Genomic DNA, 22,246 nt, shown 5'->3' with positions numbered 1-22,246 from the left:
ATATTCCAACCTCAGTCTTCAAGGAAATAGAAGACACACTCCAAAAATTTATATGGAACAACAAACGATCCCAAATAGCAAAAATGTTCCTCAACAGAAAGAACAGTGCTGGAGGAATATAAATACCAAATTTCAAACTCTACTACAAAACCACAGTAATAAAAACAGCTTGATACTGGCACAAGAACAGACCTCAGGACCAATGCAATAGAATTGAAAACGCAGAAATGAACTTACAGACCAATAGCCATCTAATCTTTGATGAGGGAGCTAAAAAAAATAGAATGGAAAAAAGCTTCTGCAGTAAATGGTGGTGGCAAAACTGGTTAACTACTTTTAGAAAAATAAGCTAGATCCTTATATATCACCGTGCACCAGAATCAACTCCAAAAAGATCAAAAACCTCAGAGTCAAAGCAGACACTCTGAAAACATTATAGGGTGTAATAGGAGAAACCCTAGGTCTCCTTGGCACAGGCCGAAATTTTCTTAATAAAGAGCCGGAAAAGCAACAAATCAAAGAAAGGTTGGACAAATGGGATGGCATGAAATTGCAGAGCTTCTGCATGGCAAAGGACATAGCTAGTAAGATCAATCAAAGCCCACGGATTGGGAGAAAATCTTCACTAGTCATACAATGGACAAGCATCTCATATCTAAAGTATACCTAGAACTCAAAAAATTAAATCCTCCAAAAACAAATCTTCAAAGAAACAACTGCCCAATAAATAAGTGGGCTAAAGACTTTAAGAGAAACTTCTCTGAAGAGGAAAGAAGGATGGCCAATAGACACCTGAAGAAATGTTCAACCTCCTAGCCATTAAAGAAATGCAAATCAAAACAACATTAGATACCACCTCACCGCAGTTAGAAAGGCTATAATCAAGAACTATAATAACAACAGGTGCTGGAGCGGATGTGGACAGAAAGGAACCTTACTGCATTGTTGGTGGGAGTGTATACTTCTTCAACGACTTTGGAAAGGAGTATGCAGGTTCCTCGAAAGATTCCACATAGAGCTCCCCTATGACCCAGCAATTTCACTTTTGGGCATTTAACAAAATGTTCACAAACAAGACCACACTAAAGCTACCAGCACAACTATGTTTATTGCAGCATTATTTACCATAGCTAAGATATGGTACCAGCTCAGATGCCCCTCAGTAGATGAATGGATCAAGAAAATGTGGTATATATACACAATGGAATTCTATGCTTCCATCAGAATGAATGACATTGCCCCATTTGTTAGGAAATGGAAAGACTTGGAAAAATTATATTAAGTGAAGTAATCCATGCCCAAAGAAACATAGGTCCCATGGTTTCCCTCATTTGCAATATCTAGTATATGTCTGAGTCAAGCAGAAAAGGTCAAATAAATTGATTTCCGGGAAATGAACCCTAAGATATGTATTCAAATGTGTTTTTTCTTTCATGTGATTGTTTCTAACACATTTATAAGATTATTTCTTTGTTGCTTTCTATGTACCTCCACACCTTATAACCCCTGCTTTCACTGTATTTGATGTCGGTATAATTTGTGGAGGGGAAGGGAAAAAACAAATCGTTTAAATAGGGATACAGGTGGACCCATTGCAACAATGAAATGTACAAGTCGTTATGTCAAAATATGATCTTTACAACTGTGGGGGGGGGGGTGCTTGGAACGATGATTGTGTGTGGGAGTGAGGGGCAGGGAGAGAATGGGAAAAGATAGGAAGGGGAAACAAAAAGGAAGAGGCTACGATGCTTGATAAGAAATTTACTCATTATCTTGCCCATGTAATTGTAACCCCTCTGTATAGTATTTTCACAATGTAAAATAAAAGAAAAAAAAGTACCAATTAAATTAATAGTTAGTGTATGATTATATAAAACTACATTGACTAATTTTCAATTAATACTTTATTATTTATTCAATCATGTTACTTAAAAAAGGAAGGAATAATTTAAATGCCAATAATTTGTAATAATATTTTATATGCAATTTCCTAGTATACATATATCTCTCTCTTGCTATATATATATATATATATGCATCTATTTATCTATCTATCAATCTACATATTTATGTGTTCATACACTTGTCAGTCATCGGGCTCATTTGTAGATTGCTTGCCTACTACGTACAAAGCCCTGAGTTCGATTCCTCACTCCCTTGTGCACAGAAAAATCTAGAAGTTGTGCTGTCACTTAAGCAGTGGAGCACTCGCTTTCAGCATAAAAGCTTCGGGACTGTGTCTAGACCCTTTCTCAAGACCCAGGACTGGCACCAAAAAAAAAATAAAATAGAATGTTCTGACTGCAACAATATAAGGATAGTACTGCAAATATACCTCATCACAGAACAAGCATGGAGTCTGGTGCTTGCAGCTGCCATCTTACCTGACTTAGCCAGAGGTAAACCACTGCAACCCAGCTCCACGGAACCAGAAGTTGCTGGTTCACTCACCACTGTCATCCAAGATACTCGGGGGCTGATCTGTGAAACTCTGAGCTGTGGTTCACAGTAGTAGAGCTCTAGCCTTGAGCAAAAGACCTTAGAACAGTACCCCCAAATTTTCAGTGCATTCCCCATGGCTCTTTGCAACAGAGAATTATGATCTAGGTGTCTGTAGCTGAGGTCTGTCACCCTGCCTACTCAAGAAACTGAGATGTGAGGATCTGGGTTCTAAACTATCCCAGACACAAAAGTTCCCATGAGACTATTATCTCCTATTCACCACTTAGAAACTTGAAATGGAAGCTGGGCACCAGTGACTAACGCCTGTCATCCTAACTACTCAGGAGCCTGAGAGCTGAGGATCATGGTCCAAAGCCAGCCTGGGCAGGAAATTCCTTGAGATGGACAATTCTCTCTAGTGACCCACCAAAAACCTGAAGGGGTGCTGTAGCTCCAGTGGTAGAGCGCATGGTTTTAGCTGAAAAGCTCTAGGATAGACAGCACCCAGGCCTAGACTTCAACTCTTCCAACTTACAAGAAAAGAAAAGAAACAAACAAACCAAAAGAGGAGTGGTTACAGTGCTTTGCATGTATTAATCCCTGGAATTGAATCCTCAGTACCACATCACTAGAAAAAAGCCTGAAGTGGCCCTGTGGCTCAAGTGGTAGAGTGCTACCCTTGTACAGGAGAAACTCAGGAACCATGCTCAGGTCCTGAGGTCAAGTTCCAGGACAAGTGTATGCACACACACACACACACACACAAACACACACACACACAGACAGATACCAGAAGTGAAGCTGTGACACCAAATGGTGGTAAAGCACTGAGCTTCTGTTCTGAGCTCATGGTCAGCACACAGGTCCTGTGTTCAACCCCCAAAAGCTAGCCATCCAGGGCTCAACTAGGATATGTCAAAGGTTTCAAAATCTGATGCACTTCACCAGCCCTAGATGATAGGAAACTTTGGGATTTTGCACAAGTGCTTAGATTTAGCAAGCCTCTGGAACCCTAAGGAGGCACCATTGCCAATTAGGAATCTTTTCATTAGGTTCAGCTCCCTTATTTTCTGCCAGAAGGACCCATGAATTAATTGGAGCAGGTTATTTCAATACTGGAACATAATCTAACAAAGACAGGATAAGTGCAGGGAACTTGGCCTGCCACAGGAGGTGGCACAAATGAAAGAAAGCTTCCTGGGGAAAGAGATAGCTTAGAGTACAAAGAAGCCTTTTTCTCTTGGCCTTCAAATTTTGCCTACACTCATCCTCACTAATTGGCTCAGATGGAGTTGTTTCTTACACAGCTGTACAGGAGGGGAGCCTTTTTGTCTGTCTGTCCAGACCATGAGGCAGACTTCCTCCAGCAGCCTGGAGTGCACAGAAACCCTCAGGCTACACTGGGAACAGTGAGGGGAGCCCCGGAACATGCACTGTTTTGAAAGCACTCTCTGTGCTATGAAATCATTCTATTCAAAGCAAATTTCCTAGCTGAGTGCCTTTCAACATAGCTACTCTGGATCTTTACCAATAGAAATACATGCATACATACATGGGGAGACATGGATTTACTACTTTTTCTTTTTTGGCATGTCCGGGCTTGTACTATAAGCCTAGTCACTCTCCCAGAGCTCCTTTTGTTCAAGGGTGGTGCTCTGCCTTTGAGTTTCAGTCCCACTCATGGGTGTTTATATTCCTGTGATCCCTTAGAAATAAGAGTGTCCTGAACTTTCCTGTCCCGACTGAATTCAAGCTGCCATTCTCTACCTCTCAGCCTCCTGAAGAGCTAGGATTACAAGCATGAGCCTCTGAGACCTGGCTTTCTTTTATTCTTGTTGTTCTTTGTTTTATCATGACAATCTGAAATCTTCACAGTGTCATACTAATGGTTTGCATTTCGAAGTGAACTACCCAGGCCTGGAGTTCAAATGCCAGGACTGATACCTACAAATGGAGGGAGATCTTCAGAAAATCATTCCTATTCATGGGAATGCTTAATGGACTGTCATAAAAGTAACAATTAAATTCACAGTTGTTCATGATTCTCCTAAAGAATGCCACACAAAAAGTATTGGATTATGTCTTTCATTCTAGCACCATGGTATGATTCTCCTAATTAAAGAATACTGACTACTTTTACATTAATGCTTTAATAAGTATTAAACCATGATACTTCATTAAATGGAGGCTTAATTTAATAACTAATAATTCACAATATATATTATTCAATATCCTCATATTGTCTCTCTCTCATATATATATATAGAGAGAGAGAGCAAACTACACATCTATCTATCTATCTATCTATCTATCTATCTATCTATCTATCTATCTATCTATCTATCTATCTATCTATCTATCTATCTATCTAAATCTAGGCCACTACTATGGCTTAATCACACGTCCTCAGAACTGGCTGGCAGCTCAATTTGCCAAAGGCTTTGTCTACAACTGACACTTTCATGAATTGGGCATTGTGGGTTGTGAGTTCATATCCCAGAATGGCCAAAAATTTATAGGTGGAGTAATAAGCGAATTTTGACATATTTTTTTTTCCTTCTCTGTAAAAGTCCTGGGTCTCAGTATGATGTAAAATCCATGTGCAAATATATCCATGTGATAAGATATAATAAATGAAATAAATACTATTTATGTAATAATAATAAAATAAAGAATAAATAGATAAGGATAATAAATGTCATATGGGGTAAACCCATGTATGTAAAAAGATTTCATACATGAATATTATTTTTTCCAGTCTGTGGCTTGAATTTGGTCCTGGAAATTGGTCTGAATTTCTTGTTTTCAATGACGGTGAGCTTCCTGTCCCCCAAAGTGCCACAGAGATACCCAGACCATGAGTTCAAATCCCAGGCCTGCAAAAAAATGGTGCAAATTCCAAACCAGTGCCTTATTTTTTTTGGCCAGGCCCGGGGCTTGAACTCAGCTAGTAGCAACTCTGCCTCAGTTTTGATCATCCTAGGCTGGGGTGCAACCTCTGGACCCACAGCCCATCTTGAGATCCCAGGACCCAAGTTTAAATCTCGGGACTGGCAAAAAAAAAAAAAAGTGAAAGGCTGGGAAGGTGGCTCAATAGTAGAGTGCTTGCCTTGCATGCATAAGACCTTGGGTTGGATTCCTCACCACCATATAAGCAGAAAAAAGCCGGAAGTGGTGTTATGGCTCAAGTGGTAGAACGATAGCCTTGAGCTGAAGATTTGAGGTACAGCACCCAGACCCAGACTTCTGGCCCTACAACAGACCAAAAACAAAAAAAAGGACGGGGGAAAAAAGGAGAAGTATAAAACTGGGAAGTTCCGGAAGGCGGTTTTACATTGTTTTTTTCCTTTGCATTGTGACCATCCTGGGTCTAAATGACAGGACCTGAAAAGTGTACATGACCTTGCACTGTTGAAGTTTGGTGGGCTATCAGGGAAGCCACAGCCTAAACCAGCAACCTAGGTCCGGGGTTCGGATCCCGGGACTGCTACCTACAAATGGCAGGAGATCCTAAGAAACACATTCCAATAGACATCCATATGAATGGAATGTTGTAAAAGTAACAATTACATTAGTATTTAGTGTATGATTATATTAAAATTATACACAATAATCATAGTACATTGACTAATTTTCAATAAATATTTCATTATGTATTTAACCATGATACTTAAATAAAGGAAGAAATAATTTATCGATAATTGATAGTAATATAGTATATATAATTTAATAATATGCAGACATCTCCCTCTTGTTTTATGTATATATATGTATATATAAAACAATCTACATATCTAAGTCTACACTTGTCACTCCTGGGGTTCAGTGGTAGAGTGCTCGCCTAGTATGTATGAAGCTCTGGGTTCGTTTCCACACTATCACATGCACAGAAAAGCCAGAATTGATGCTGTCACTCCAGCACCTAAAAATCAAGTTAGAACGTTCTGACAGTAACTATAGAAGGCTAGGACTTCAAATACCTCATAACAGAGCAAGCCCAGGGTCTGAAGCTCATGGCTGCCATCTAACCTGACAGCCAAAGGTCAATCGCTGCAAACCAACTCTATTTAGCCAGACGTTGCTGGCTCACCCCTAGCTGCTTGGGGGATGAGATCTGACACTGGTGAGTTGAAAACTCAGCCCTGGCAGGAAGTCTGTGAGACTCTGAGCTGTGGCTCAAAGTGGTAGAGCTCTCGCCTTGAGGAAAAGGTCTTAGGACAGTACCCCCAACCTATGAGTGACATCCCCAAAGCTGACGACCCTCCCCCCCATTATCCACCCATCTATATTGTTAGATGTGAACTTGTGTGGTTTGTGACGTGTTTCTGAAAGAATGGTGATACTGATGAAAGCACCCGAATTCTAATGACAGCTTGTGGGATACAGCTATGTGATGAGCCCTTCTTGGGATGCTGGGTGCTGAGTCCTTCATGGGTTGCTGTATGCCGAGTCCTTCACAGGGTGCTATGCTATGAGCCCTTCACGGGGTGTATTCTTTCATCTGGTCCTTGTTAGAGCTCCACAAGTAAGATGATAGTGCTGATGAGAAAGTTGAAGCTCAGATATGTCCCCAAGGCAGGGCCAAATTTATGTATGTACTGAACTCTACTGACTTGTCTCCTGCAGACAATTGTTTTGGTTTAGTTTTCTCCATCATGAACATTCAACTTAGAGCCTAGGCACTGACTTTCCTCTTGGGCTCATGGCTGGTGCTCTACCTGTGAGCTAAGGACCCCTTTGCAGCAAAGTGTGTCTTTAGCTGAAGTCTGTCATCCTGCCTTCTCAGGAAGCTGAGGTTCTGGGTTCCAAACAACCCCAGACACAAAAGGTCCCACGAGAATATTATCTCCTATTCACCACTTAGAAACTTGAAGTGGAAGCTGGGCATTGGTGACTCATGCCTGTCATCCTAGCTACTCAGGATCCTGAGAGCTGAGAATCACAGTCCAAAGCCAGCCTGGGCAGGAGATTCCTTGAGATGCTTATCTCCAGTGAACCACCAGAAAGCCTGAAGGGGCACTGTATCTCAAGTGGTAGAGTGTTAGACTTGAGCACCCAGTCCCAGACTTCAACTCCTCCAACTACAAGGAGAGAAAGAAAGAAACCTGAAGTGGAGTGCTGGGAATGTGTCTTAGGGGTAGAGTGCTTTGCATGTATGAAACCCTGGGTTTGAATCCTCAGTACTACATCCCTAAAAAAAAAAAAACCTGAAGTGGTTCTGCGGCTCAAGTGGTAATGCACTATCCTTATACAGGAGAAACTCAGGTACAGAGCTGAGGTACTGAGTTCAAGCTCCAGGACTGGTGTTTGCACACACACACACACACACACACACACACACACACACACACACAAAGATACCGTAAGTGAAGCTGTGACACTAAATGGTAAAGAAAAGAGCTTCTGCTCTGAGCTATGGTCAGCACTCTGGCCCTGTGTTCAACCCCAAAATATAAACACCCAGAGCCCAACTAAGAGAGGGCAAAGATTTTAAAACCTGATTAGTTTCACCAGCACTAGATGACAGGAAGCATTGTGATTTTGCATAAGTGCTTAGATTTAGCAAGCATCCGGAAAACTAGGGAGGCACCTATGCCAATTAGGAATCTTTTCATTAGGTTCAGCTCACTTGTTTTCTGCCAGAAGGACCCTTGAATTAATTGTAGCAGTTTGTTTCAACACTGGAACATAGTCTAACAAAGACAGGATGAGTGCAGGGAACTTGGACTGCCCCGAGAGGCAGCACAAATGAAGGATTCCTGTCAAAACAAAGCACTAGGGAGAGAGATAGCTTGGGGTACAAATAGGCCTTTTCCTCCTGGCCTTCAGAGTCTGCCCTCATCCTCATTCATTGCTCATCCTCAGTAATTGCTCCGGATGAATTGTTTGTTACACAGCTGTTCAAGAGTGAGGCCTTTTGTCTGCCTGTTTCAACAATGAGTCAGACTTCCTCCAGCAGCCTGGGGTGCACAGAAGCCCTCAGGCTACACTGGGAATAGTGAGGGGAGCCCCAGAACATGTCTTGAAAGCACTCTCTGTGCTGTGAAATCATTCCATTCAAACCTTTCTTCACAGCAACTCTAGATGGTCACTGATAGAAATACATGCATACATACACAGACACATAGAGTTACTGGCTTTATTTTTGTGGCAGGTCCTGAGGCTTGAACTGTGACCCCAGGCACTGTCCCTGAGTTCCTTTTTCTCAAGGAAGCACCGTATTGTGTCTTAACCCATGATTACCCTAGGCTGGTTTGCAGCATTTACAGATGATCCAGTCATCCTAGGACCCCAATTAAACTCCCAGCACTGGCAAAAATACATAAAACCAACAAATATGGATGAGGAAAAAACCAGCAAGTATTACACAACCGTTTTACCTTTGTTTCCTTTGCACTGTGACAACCATGGGTCTCAATGACTCAGCTTGAAAATTGTATGTGACCTTGCATGGCCAAAGGCTCACAGATTGTTGGTAAAACCTAAGCCCCACCCAGATACCTATGCCGTGAGTTCTATCCTCGGACTGCCACCTACACACAGCTGAAGATCCTAGGAAACTCATTCCTATCTATAGGAACATTAATAGAATATTTGACATGTACAAATTGAATTACTATTTATCTAGTCTTTCTAGTATAATATTGTACGCATAAATATATATCATAGATTAATTCAATTAATAACTTCTACCGTGATTAATTAATGGAGGCATAATTTTAGACCAAATAATTGGTAGTAATAGAATATATAATTGGTAGTAATAGGATATATAAAAATAAGATGTAGACATCACGTTATATAGAGTTATACATTAGATTCTACATAAATGTCTGTCTCTCTCTGTATACATTTATTTATAGATGCATATTCATATGTAAATACACACACACTGCAATCTACATATCTATCTTTTTATATATTGGCCACTCCTAGGGCTTCATCTCAGGTCCTGAAATTTGCCTGAAAACTTCATTTGCATCAGACCGGTGTGCTAACATTGACCCATTCATGAAGTTGACCTGCTAGGTTCTGAGTTCAAATCACAGAACTGCCAAAAACTTAATCCTAGTGGAAGAAGCCAATTGTCCCACTTGTTTTCCTTATGGGTGTCAAAATTCCTGGGTCTCAGGAATGATGTATAATACATAGGCAAATTTATGTCCTATGTAATAGGATGTAAAAAATGTTATATGTGTAATCATACTCACTAAAATACATAAGAAATACATAAAAATAAAATAAAATGAATAACTACACTAACTGCAATATAAGTAAACATGTGTATGCAAATATAAATCATGTATTTAAAATGTATATGAATATTATTTTTTTGAGAGCTAAGACTTGAATTCAGGCCCTGGGAACAGGCCTGACTTTCTTGTCTTCCAGCATGGTGAGCTTCCCCTTCCCCGACAATGCTGCAGATTTTCCCAGAGTCTGAATTCAAATCCCAGGCCTGGCAGAAAAAATGGCATGAATTCCAAGCCAAAGAGCCTCATAATTTTATAAATATTTTTAATGAATTTATTTATTTATTTTTATTTTGTCAAGCACAGAGCTTGAACTCAGGTTGGGGCAACTCTGCCTCAGCTTTGATCGCTCTAGGCTGGGGTGCAACCACTGGACCCACAGCTGAACCTGGGTTCCTGGGCCCCAAAGATTTACAGGAAAAAGATAAATAAAATGACACAGATAAAAATCTGGCAACTTGCAAATGGCTGTTTTACATTTGTTTTTTTTTTGCAAGGTGACCATCTTAGGTCTGAATGACATTGATGAAAAGTTCTGTAACCTGACATTGCTGAAGGATGGTGGGCTACCAGGCAAGCCATAGGTCAACACGGCAACATAGGCCCTGTGGTCGAGGCCCGGTCCTGACCCCTACCAACGGTGGGAGATCCTAAGAGTCTCATTCCTATTCATAGGAATACTGATGGAAGATTATGAATGTCAAGATTAAATTAGTTGTTCCTGAATGATACTACTATAAAAGTAGTGATTTTAGGAGGCTGATTGATTTTAATGAATATTTTGAAACATTAAAAGAATACTATTAATTACATGGATGCAATAGTTTTGTGACAGTGGTTGATTAAATTAATAATTCATTAAGAATGAACACAATAATACTAATTACATGGGGGCATAATAAATACCCAAGAATTGTTAAAAATGTAGTCTATATAACTGAAGAATATATAAACATCTCTGGTACTCTATAAAGATCTATATTTATTTGTGTACTACCATCCACATGTCAAGCTGTCTTATTTTGTCAACCCCTGGGGCTGGATCTCAGGTGCTGGTAACTGCTTGTCAGCTCCATATGGCCCAGGTTGCTAGCACTCACAAAAATTGAATCGTGGAGTAAGAAGCACTGGTGACACATGTTTTCCTTTTCTGTGAGCATCTGGGTGTCAGATATGAAGTTTCATACATAGGCAAATCTATATCCCATGTAATAAATGTAATAAATATTCCATGTGTAATACCAGTCAATAAAATAAATGGTAAATAAATGAGTAAAACAACAAATAAAATGCATAACTTCACTAAGCACAATATGGGGTTAACATATGGGGCTCAGTCTCATCGGCTGGGAACTGCCTAGCAGCTGAATTGGCTAGAGGCTGCTGTGCTGACAGTCACTCATTCATGAGCTGAGCCTTCTAGGCCCTGAGTTTAGATCCCAGCCCTGCCAAAAATGCAATCTTGGAGTAAGAAGTCAAGAGTGAAACATATTTTCCTTTTCTATGAAATTGCTCCGTGTCAGGTAGGATATATAATTCATATGCAAATCTATATACTATATAATAGGATGTCATAAAGGTAAAAATGTCATAGGTGGAAAAATGGTCACTACAATAAATGAAAAACAGATTGAATTAATAGCGAATCATTCTGGGATAATATTAGACAAAATAATTATAGGACATGGATTAAGTTTAATTAATATATTATTAAGCATTAACAGAATGAAAAGTAAATGGAGACATAGTTAAATACCTAATAATTGGTAGTAACACATGATGCATAAATTAATTATAAATAGAGGTCTCATTCTATAAAATATGTAATTATATGTATGGATGTATGTACATATATGATAAACAATAACAGTAAATTGAGTAATAATTAATGTTTTATTAATTGTTCAACTGGGATATATAATTAAATGGAGACATCATTTAATACCTAACATTGGTAGTACTATTAACTATAATTTAATAATATGCATAAATCTCTCTCTATTTTTTTTGGGTCCAGTCGTGGGCCTGAAGTCTGGGCCTGGGCTCTGTCCCTCAGCTCTTCAGCTCAAGGCTAGCACTCTACCACTTGAGCCACAGCACCACTTCTGGCTTTTTTTTTCTGCTTATGTGTTGCTGAGGAATTGAACTCAGGTCCTCATGCTTGCAAGGGAAGCGCTCTATCACTGAGCCACCTTCCCAACCCACATCTTTCTTTTTGTATATATAATATTTATATACAGCAATCTCTATTTATACCTCATGCACTCCTGGGACTCGGTGGTTGAGTGCTCGCCTAGTAAGCAGGAAGCCCTGGTTTCCATTCCTCAGTACCATATAAAAAGAAAAACCAGAAGTTCTGCTTTCTTTCAATCAATTGTGTACTAGCCTGGAGCACAAACGCTTGGGGAGAGTGGCTAAGCCCTTACTAAAGGCCCAGGACTGCCACCAAAAAAGGTAGACTGTTCTAACTGCAACTATAGAAGGTCAAGACTTCAAATACTTCATCACAGAGCAAGCTAGGAGTCTGACAGCTGCCACCTAACCTAACTTATCCAGATGTAAATCACTGCAACCCAGCTCCAACGAACCAGATGCTGCTGGCTTACCTCAGTCATTCTAGCAGCTCACAGGCTTTAAAACCCAGCCCTAGCAGGAAGTCTGTGAGACTCTTCCAAGTGGTAGAGCTGTAGCCTTGAGCAAATGTTATTAGAACAGTATCCCTACATTTCAGTTCAAGCCCCATGGGTAACCTCCCCTGAAAAAAAAAACTCCACTAAACCATTAGATGTGAACTTGTGTGGTTTGTGAAATGTTCCTCAAAGAATGGTGACACTGAAGAAAACACGTTGATTCTAATGACAGCTTGTGGAATACAGCTATGTGCTGAGTCCTTCACAGGTTGCAGTGTGCTGAGTCCTGAATTGGGTTCTGGGTGCTGTGTCTTTCACATGATGCTGTGTATTGAGTCCTTCAAACAGTGTCATGTGCTATGTCCTTCACAGGGTGCATTCTTTCATCTGGTCCTTGTAAGAGCTCCACAACTGAGATACTTACACAGATAAGAATATTGAGGCTCAGATATATCTACATGGAAGGAACAAAATTAAATATAACTGAAGACTAGTGAGTTGTCTCCTGCAGACCATTGTTTTGTTTGTTTGTTTTTTCAGTCATGAACCTTGATCTCAGGACCTAGATTTTGACCCTTACCTCTTGGGCTCAAGGCTAGCACTCCACCAGGTGGAGCCAAGGATCCCCTTGCAGCAGACTACCATGGCTTAGGGGTCGATAGATGAGGTTTGTCATCCTGCCTTCTCAGCAAGCTGAGATCTGAGGATCTGAGTTCTAAATTATCCCAGACACAAAAAGTCCCATGAGACTATTATCTCCAATTCACCACTAAGAAACATTAAGTGGAAGCTTGATGCTTGCAGCTCATGACTATCATCCTAGGTTCTCAGGAGGATGAGAACTAAGGATCATTGTTCAAAGCTACCCTGGGCAGGAATGTCTTTGAGACACTTAGCTCCAATGGACCACCAGAAAACCTGAAGTGGTGCTGCGGCTCAAGTGATAGAGCACAAGACTTGAGCTGAAAAGCTCAGGGACAGCACCCAGTCCCAGACTTCAACTCCTACAACCAACAACATCAAAAATAAAAACCCAAAACCAGAAACAATCTAACAAACCTGAAGTACAGGGCTGGGAATGTGCCTTAAGGGTAGAGTGCTTTGCATATATGAAACCCTGGGCTTGATTACTCAGGACAACATCACTAGAAAAAGCATGAAGTGGTTCTGTGGCTCAAGTGAGAGAAGGCTATCCTTGTACAAGAGAAATTAGGTACAGTGCTGAGTTCAAGCTCCACGACTGTATGCACGCACACACATGGACATACACACACAGACACACAGACGCGCACAGACACACACACACACATAGACCAGAAGTGAAGCTGTGACACAAAATGGTAAAGCACTGGACTTCTCCACTGAACTTATGGTCAGCACCAAGGCCCTGTTTTCAACCCCCAAACCTAGCCATCCAAGGCCCAATTAAGAGAGGTCAAAGGTTTCAGAACCTGATGATCTTCACCAGCCCTAGATGACAGGAAGCTTTGTGATATCTAACATGTGCTTGGATTTCTCAAGCTTCCAGAAAACCAAGGAGAGGTATCATAGGCCCATTATCGCTGGCAATGAAACATTTCATTAAGTTCAATGCCCTAGTTGTCTGTAAGAAGGACTTCTGAATTATATTGAGCACTGTATCTGAGCACTGGAATATAGTCTCACAGAGGTAGGAGTGCAGGGAACTTGGCCTGCCATGGGAGGTGGCACAAATGAAGGCTTCTTGTCAAAACAGAGCACTGGGAAGAGAGATAGCTTGGAGTACAAAGAGGCCTTTTTCTCCTGGCCTTCAGAGCACACACACACGCATCCTCACTAATTGGCCCAGATGTGGAGTTGTTGTTACAAAGCTGTACAGGACTGAGGCCTTTTGTCTGCCTGTCCAGACAATGAGAGAGACTTCAGTCCAGCCCACATCTGGGCTTTTCTGTGATCTCTTTTTTTGTATTTTAATTTTTATTTTTTGTGACCATACTGTACAGAGGGGTTACAATTACATGGGCATTATAATGAGTACATTTCTTATCAAGCATTGCAGCCTCCTCCTTTGTTTACCCTTCACATCCCTTCCCAGCCTCCCTCCTCCCAATTCTCCCCCCCCCATGCACCAAACTTGTAAAGTTCATTTTCGACATGACAACTTGTACTTCTCATTGTTGCAACGGGTCCACCTGTATCCTTAAACAACTTAGAAATAACAGTGTCATGGACTTTCCAATACTGGCTGGATTCAAACTAAGATTCTCTACATCTCAGCCTCCTCAGAGCTGAGATTACAGTCAGCAGCCACTGTCACTTCCCTTTCTTTCCTTCTTCATTTTTTACTCTGGACAAGCTGACTTCTTAACAGGGTCATTCCATTGGTTTGAATTTATAAGTAAACTACCCAATGTTCTTTATAGCTGCTTTCTCTGAGAATGATTTTCTCTCCTCATCTTCTCCTCTTGTCACAGGTTTGCAGCCAAAAGTGAGAAATGAGTGTTCCAGGATTTGGGAGCCAATGTCCACAGGACATGCCAGTTCGGTCACTTAGCATTGAGCTGCAGTAAATTTACTGTCTCAGGATGAGTGGATCGAAAGCTGGAATGATCCTCATGGAGTCTGCAGTGCTCCTTTTGCCTGTAAAATGAACTAATAATTATGAGTGTTTCCAACCTTAAGTATCTAGAACACACTAGAAGCATATTCTAGTTTCTGTTTTTCTCTAGTACCTCTCGAGATTTAGACTAAAGGTTTGTGTGGAGCGGTTCCTTGGCGAATCCCTGAGGAAAGTTGCTTGAATCCTCCTCAGGAGATAGCTGTCCAAAGTCAGCCTGAGCAGGAGGTCTGTGAGCCTCTTTTCTCCAATAAACCACCAGAAAACCAGAAGTGAAGCAGTGGCCCAGAGGGTAGAGCTCCAGCTTTGAGAGAGAAAGCCAAGCAGGAGATACTGGCCAGAGCAGGCAGTAAGGCCTGGGAGGCGATTATGTCCAATTTTTGTCGACCAGATGGCTGGAAGTGGATCTGTGGTGGTGGTAGAGCTTCAGCCTTGAGTAACACAACTCAGAATTGCATAGGGTCCTGAGTTTAAGCCCTGGGATGACCACAAAAAAAATTCAAAGAGAGAAGGCCAAGTTATGTATCAGTGCCTTACCTACTTATGTGTGTATTACCTCCTTGATTACACACAGACCATATGCAATGCTTCTGCTTTTATTTACTGATTTATTTTTCAGAGATGCCTGTTTCACATACTGCATCATAATCTTCATTTCAGGCCCATCACTTTTCTCTTCCAGGGTTCCAGGCCTGTGTCCTTATATGATACACACTTAGGCTCTCAGCAGGGTTTATTTACATTTTATTATTATGAGGCCAACACAGGAACAATCACAAATCAAGCAGGGAAAGACAAGATCAGGTTTCTTAGAAGTAACCAGTATTCAGAAAAATTAACTTGGGGACAAAAAAATGGCAGCCTACTTATGTAAAAATTACGATTAAGAAAAAGATGAGGGGGTTGGGAATGTGGATTAGAGAGAGAGTGATTGCCTAGCATGCAAGAAACCCTGGGTTCAATTCCTCAGTAGCACATACACAGAAAAAGCCAGAATTGGTGCCGTGGCTCAAGTAGTAGACTGCTAGAGACAGTGCCCAGGCCTTGAGTTCAACCAAGAACTGGCAAAGAGATAGATAGGTAGGTAGGTAGTTGGGTGGGTAGATAGATGGATAGATAGATAGATAGATAGATAGATAGATAGATAGATAGATAGATAGATAGATAGATAGATTGATAGATGATAGATAGATAGATAGATAGATAGATAGATAGATAGATAGATAGATAGATAGATAGATAGATAGAAAGATGATAGATGAATCTGGTCGTGGATGTCAGGAGGGAAGAAGGGAACAATTAGCAGTCATGAGGCCTTCTGCAGTATGCCAGGATACCAGCATCGCATTCATATAACCACAGAGCAGGAAGACTGTCTCTCTCCCACTTTTCAGGCAGCTGAGGGTCCCAGAGCCAAGAGGGAAGACCCAGGTTCTAACTTAAGTGCTTGGAGAGAGAAGAGAAATGGCCTTGCCTCTCCTTGGACTGGGGATTAGCATTAATGATGTGCAGAATGAAGGAAGGAGAATGGACTCACCGAGGTAGAAGAAGGGCCTTCAAATCTGGCAGATGAAGAGTGAAAAACCCACTCCTTAAAACCAGAGATCAGGGTTTTCAACTCTGTTCCTCCCCTTCCCCCCCCCCCCCCACTCACACACTAAACTGGCTCTCTATTGGTAACCTAAAGATAGCTTGAGGCTCTCTTCACCTGAGGGAGGAAGGTTAATCAGTCATTGTGTGAAGAGGCTGAGAAAAGCCTGACCCTGGTGTAACTCTAACAAATGTTTGAAGTTCTCCTCGCCCCACCCACCCCCGTTGCTGGTTGTGTCTGGAATGAATGGTTTTGCAGCTCACTTTCCTGTTGAGTGTGTACATTCTGCTTCCTAATCCTGCAGGCCTTGGTCTCTCACCTAGCCTGGTTTTTGCAACTATTTTCTGTCCTTCAAATACAGTGTTACAATGGAGTTCTTCCTGCTAACAGGGCTAGGGCTTGGATCCTGAGAACATTTGAACCCAGGATGGGTCAATAATGTTTCTTTCCTGCTTCTATAGCTTGAGAACTCTAAGAACAATTAGAGTGCAAGTAACTTCTCATCACCAAGGGAAACCCAGGAAGCTCTTGAATATCTGACCTTTCAGAAGTGGAAGTCAGAGTGTCATAGACTTTCCTACTCTGGCTGGCTTCACCCTGTGATCTTGAGACCTAAGCTAGGGAGATGGGCGTTAGCTACTAATTCTCTGCTAGGTTCAGAACTGTAATATCATTGTAAGTACAAGTCACAAAGGGCTTGGGAAGCATGTTAACCCTTTCAACATTGGACCTTTCAGAACCCTGTAGGACACAAGGTTATAATGCTAGAATCTCAGAGGCTGGGCATATGGATCTACTAAACTTGAACCTTGAGCTCTGACTCCAATTCTCGTATACATTAGCATTCATTTTCCAGAGAATGTTCTCTTAATTAGCAAATAGGAAAAGTACTTTAATTAACCCTCACTTTTTTCCAGTTGTGTGTCTTGAACTCAAGCCTGGGCACTGTCCCTGAGCTCTTCAGTTCAAAGCAAACAGTACCACTTGAACCACAGTGTCTTTTGGTGATTCATTGAAGATGAGTCTAACAGGCTTTCCTTGCTTAGCCTTTCTTTGAATTGTGGTCTTCAGCGCTCAGTCTCCTGAGAAGCTAGTTTTCCAGGTGTGAGCCACCAGCATCTGACCTATTATTTTTGAAAGTCCTGGGGCTTGATCTTAGGGCCTGGGCACTCTCTCTGAGCTTCTTTATCTCAAGACTAGAGCTCTACCACTTGAGCCACTCCACAGCTTCTGGGTTTTTCTGAGTATGTAGCACCGAGGATTCAAACCATGGCATTCATGCATGCTGAGCGAGCTCCTTACCACTAAGTCACATTTCTTGCCCCACCCTTACAATTTTATCCCTCAACTTGCCTATCCTCAAGAAAAGGCCTCTGATCATAAATCATCTAAAGAAATCCCTATAGGAAGGTGTCCAAAGATAAAGAAGACAAAGCTCATCTGTGGGAGAGACTCTACAACATGTGAAGACTGTGACAAATGCTTCCATTTAATTATGTATCATGTTCCAACACTTAATAAAGTATAAATGAAAATGAGTCAATGTCCTAAATTATTGTGAATCATTTTATAATAGATGTAAAACATGTACTAAATATTATGTGTATAATAATACTAAATACAATAAACAATAAATAAAGGAATAAAATAAAAAATAAAATACAAAATCAATAATAAAAATAATAATATGTAATAAACATGCATATGTAAGTATATATCATATATTACACATGTATAGAAATATTTTTTTCCATTGCAGGTCGTTCATTTGGGCCCTCAGAACTCTAGCCTGAATTTGTTTTCCTCAAAGACAGTAAGATTCACCTTCACCCATGGTGCAAAAGAGTTACCTGGAAGGTGAGATCAAATCACAGCAATTACAGAAATACTGGCCCCAGTTCCAAGACAGTGGCTTAATTTTTTAAATGAAAGCAGTTTTGTTCATTCAGTTCTATACAGAACATTTAAAAAAAGCAGTGTAGAATTTTGTACAGCTTTTGACATCCTTACCTTATCCCCAAAGTGCTTCTCTGAGCACTGCATTGTTTCTTTTTTGTACATTTTTATTGCAAAAATGTTGTACAGAGGGATCACAGTTACATGAGCAAGGTAATGAGTTCATTTCCTATTGAGTATTGTTGCCTCCTCTTTTGTTTTCTCCCTACCATCCCTTCCCTCCCATCTCCACAACTACTCCCCCTGCTGAGCTCAGTCACTTTTTTTTTATTTTTGGCTTGGCACAGGGTTTGAACTCAAGTAGTGGCAACTCTGCACCTTCCCTCACATTGCTACAGATTTACCAAGACCCTGAGTTCAAATCCCAGGCTAAGGAAGGAAACTGGCAGAAATTCCAAACCAGAGAGCTTTATTTCTTTTTAATTTAGTTAAATAATTAATTAATTTTTTTTTATTCTTTCTTTTGCCAACCACACATCTTGAACTCAGTTCGTGGCAACTCTGACTCAGCTTCCATCACCCTAGGCTCTGGTGCAGTCTCTGGACCCATAGCCGATCCTGGGATCCTAGGCCCTGAGGGTTTGCAGGAAGAATAAAAAGTAGGATACCACAAAAAGTGGCAAGCTTCAGAGGGCTGGGGTACTATGTCTTTTTCTTTGCACAGTGGGTCTGAATGACAAGGCTGCAAAGTGGACATGACCTGCCATTGCTCATACGTGCAAGGCAAGCACTCCACCACTGAGCCACTTTCTATTTTCTCATTCCTAGAAGAAGCTGCACATAAAAACAACACTGATCTTCATTTTCAGTCTGTACCTTTGAATACGGAGGAACATCTTTCCTCTGCTCTCCATCAATTACCTACTTTCCAGTTAGAATGACTTGGAATAATAAAAATGGAAAAAGAAAATAAATCATAATGAAAATAAACAGATGCAGAAAATTCACTGTATTTTTCTCACAAGTTCAACCATTATAAACTATTGGGGAAATACAGGGACACCTTATTCTCATTGGCACTGAAAGTCTCCAGTTAGGCAATTCTGATGAAGATAAGGAACAAAATGAAAAAGTGAGGAATCGTATCAATTGCAAGAAAAAAAAATGGAGTAGGATCCAAGCAAATTTCTTCTTTGGGCTGCTGAAAATAATCGGCTTACTAGAGTGTGGTGACTACTTTCCATAAAGGCCACTCATGTGAATACTAGGGATGACAATGAATATACCCCTCTTCATCGGGAAGCCTACAGTGGACACTTAGATATTGTCCATGAGTTGGTGCCTCAAGCAGCAGATATTCATGCAAAAATTGTTAATGGCTGGACACCCCTGCGCAGTGGTTACTCGTGAAATAATACCAGTGTGGCGTCTTTCTTACTTCATCATGATGCAGATACCAATGCCCAAACTAAATGCCTCTTGACTCCCTTGCATCTTGCTGCTGGGAATATAGATAGCAAAGATACACTGGATCGCCTTCTGTTGAACCATTATATCAAACCAGGTCTGAAGAACAACTTGGAAGAAACTGCCTTTGATATTACCAAAAGGATAAGTATGTATCACTACCTCTTTGAAGTTGTGGAAGGCTGTACAAATTGTTCTATTCAGTTGTAATGGTTTGGTTGTTTCTTTTCTCTTTTTTTTTCTTTTTTTTTTTTGTTGAGTTTTATTATTTTATTGTGAAAACACCATACAGAGGGGTTAAAATTACATGGGCAAGGTAATGAATACATTTCTTATCAAGCATTGTTGCCTCCTCCTTTATTTCCCCTTCCCATACCTTCTCATCTCCCCCCACTCCCCTCCCCCCTCATTACTCCTCCTCCCTGGCCAAAGTCGTAAAGTTCGTTTTTCTACATGACGTCTTGTACATCTCATTGTTGTAATGGGTCAACCTGTATCCCTATTTAAACAATTTGTTTTTTCCCTTCCCCTCCACAAATCATACCAACATCAAATACAATGAAAGCAGGGATTATACGGTGGGAGAGGGACATACAAAGCAACAAAGAAATCATCTTATAAATATGTTAGAAACAATCACAAGAAAGAAAAAAATACATTTGAATCCTTATCTTGGGGTTCATTTCACCTAACATCAACTTATCTGACCATTTCTGCTTGTCTCAGACATATACTAGTTACAAATAAGGGAAACTATGGGATCTATGTTTCTTGGGGCCTGGCTTACTTCAATATAATTTTTTCCAAGTCTTTCCATTTCCTAACAAATGGGGCACTGACATTCTTTCTGAGGGAGGAATAAAATTCCATTCCATAGAATTCTATTTTCTTAATCCATTCATCTACTTAGGGGCATCAAACAAGACCATACAAAAGCTACCAAAACAACTATGTTTATTGCAGCATTATTTAGCATAGCTAAGATATCAGTTACGTTTCTTAAACATCAAAATGCCAGTCCACTCTTTGTGTCCATACAAAATATTTTCAGAATTCAAATAACAGCAATATGTTACTGTAAAAATTCCGTGGAATTTTTCCAAGTGAATTGCCTGACTTTGATTTCAAATGTATTTGAGTTGTTTGTGTACATCTACAATGATTTCTGCAGAGTTTGTGATTTTTTAATCAGAAATAATTTGATCTTATCTGTTGAAATGAGTAGTACAGAAACTAAAGATATTTCTGCTTCTTGTCTGAAAAAAGTATATTTTAAAATATTCTATATTCTGTGTTTGCATAATATCCACAATCTATTTCATTCTTTCCTAGATATACTTTACATTCAACATTGTTTTATAATATATATATTCATTAATAAATGTGTCCTTTCAGATTGTATTTCATATAGAAAATTTAAGATTATTTTTTTCTAGGTTCTTTTTTTTTTTTTTTTTGGTCCAGTCGTGGGCCTGAACTCTGGGCCTGGACGCTGTCCCTCAGCTCTTCAGATCAAGGCTAGCGCTCTACAACTTGAGCCACAGCACCACTTCCGTTTTTTTTTCTTTTTGCTTATGTGGTGCTGAGGAATCGAACCCAGGGCCTCAAGCATGCAAGGCAAGCGCTCTACCACTGAGCCACCTTCCCAGCCCCTTTTTCTAGGTTCTTATAGTAGTATATTTTTTTTTGGATAAAATGACAATGTTAACTAATTTCAAAAGTTTTGTAAAGGTTATTCCATGTAAAGGCCTTTCTAAGGTGAAGATTTAATACACTGATGTCAAACCAATGTTTAATTCTAACACTTGCATATATTGTTACACTTGTAATTTTGTAATCAACTTTTAAATAACTGTTTTTCATTTCTGCAACTGAAGAATGAAAAATATGGAATACTTCACGAATTTTCATATTATCCTTGTGCAAGTGTCATGTTAATCTCTGTATTGTTGTAATTTGGGTATACGTGCTGCTGAAGCATGTAGTATCCTCTAAATTTAAGTAGTTAATGATGCAATCTTTATATAGGCTTATATCCTTGGGTGCCTATTTGTAGCAAGGAAACGTTATTGTTCCTAACAATACTATTGATCTTATTTCCCTAAAATAATGTGTATAGTGGGAAAAAAATTATATTGTTCGGTCGATTGCTCACATTTGCATTTTTTGTCAATGACAATTTTAAGTCTTTTTCATTTTAGATTTGATCATACTTTGAAGCACTTATAGCTAGGTCCTAAGGTGATGACTTTTTCAAGTACTTATTTACGTAAATGAGTTAGCTTTGTGGAGCTAATAGATTCAAAGTAAGCCTTGCTTAAGAGCTACTTCTAAACTTCTGCAGCTGAAATTTTCCCAAATGAGGTCTTAC

The 22,246-nt window shown here is 40.2% G+C and overlaps 1 pseudogene; it reads right to left on the bottom strand.

The window, feature by feature from the left end:
* Positions 1-21,756: 21,756 nt before the first annotated feature.
* On the bottom strand, positions 21,757-21,856 carry LOC122126554 (annotated as a pseudogene).
* Positions 21,857-22,246: the final 390 nt, after the last annotated feature.

This window comes from Dipodomys spectabilis, unplaced genomic scaffold (assembly GCF_019054845.1).
Source record: "Dipodomys spectabilis isolate Male_0828 unplaced genomic scaffold, ASM1905484v1 ptg000284l, whole genome shotgun sequence".
NCBI classification, from domain to species: Eukaryota; Metazoa; Chordata; class Mammalia; order Rodentia; family Heteromyidae; genus Dipodomys; species Dipodomys spectabilis.
This window is presented reverse-complemented; position numbering and strand designations above follow the sequence as displayed.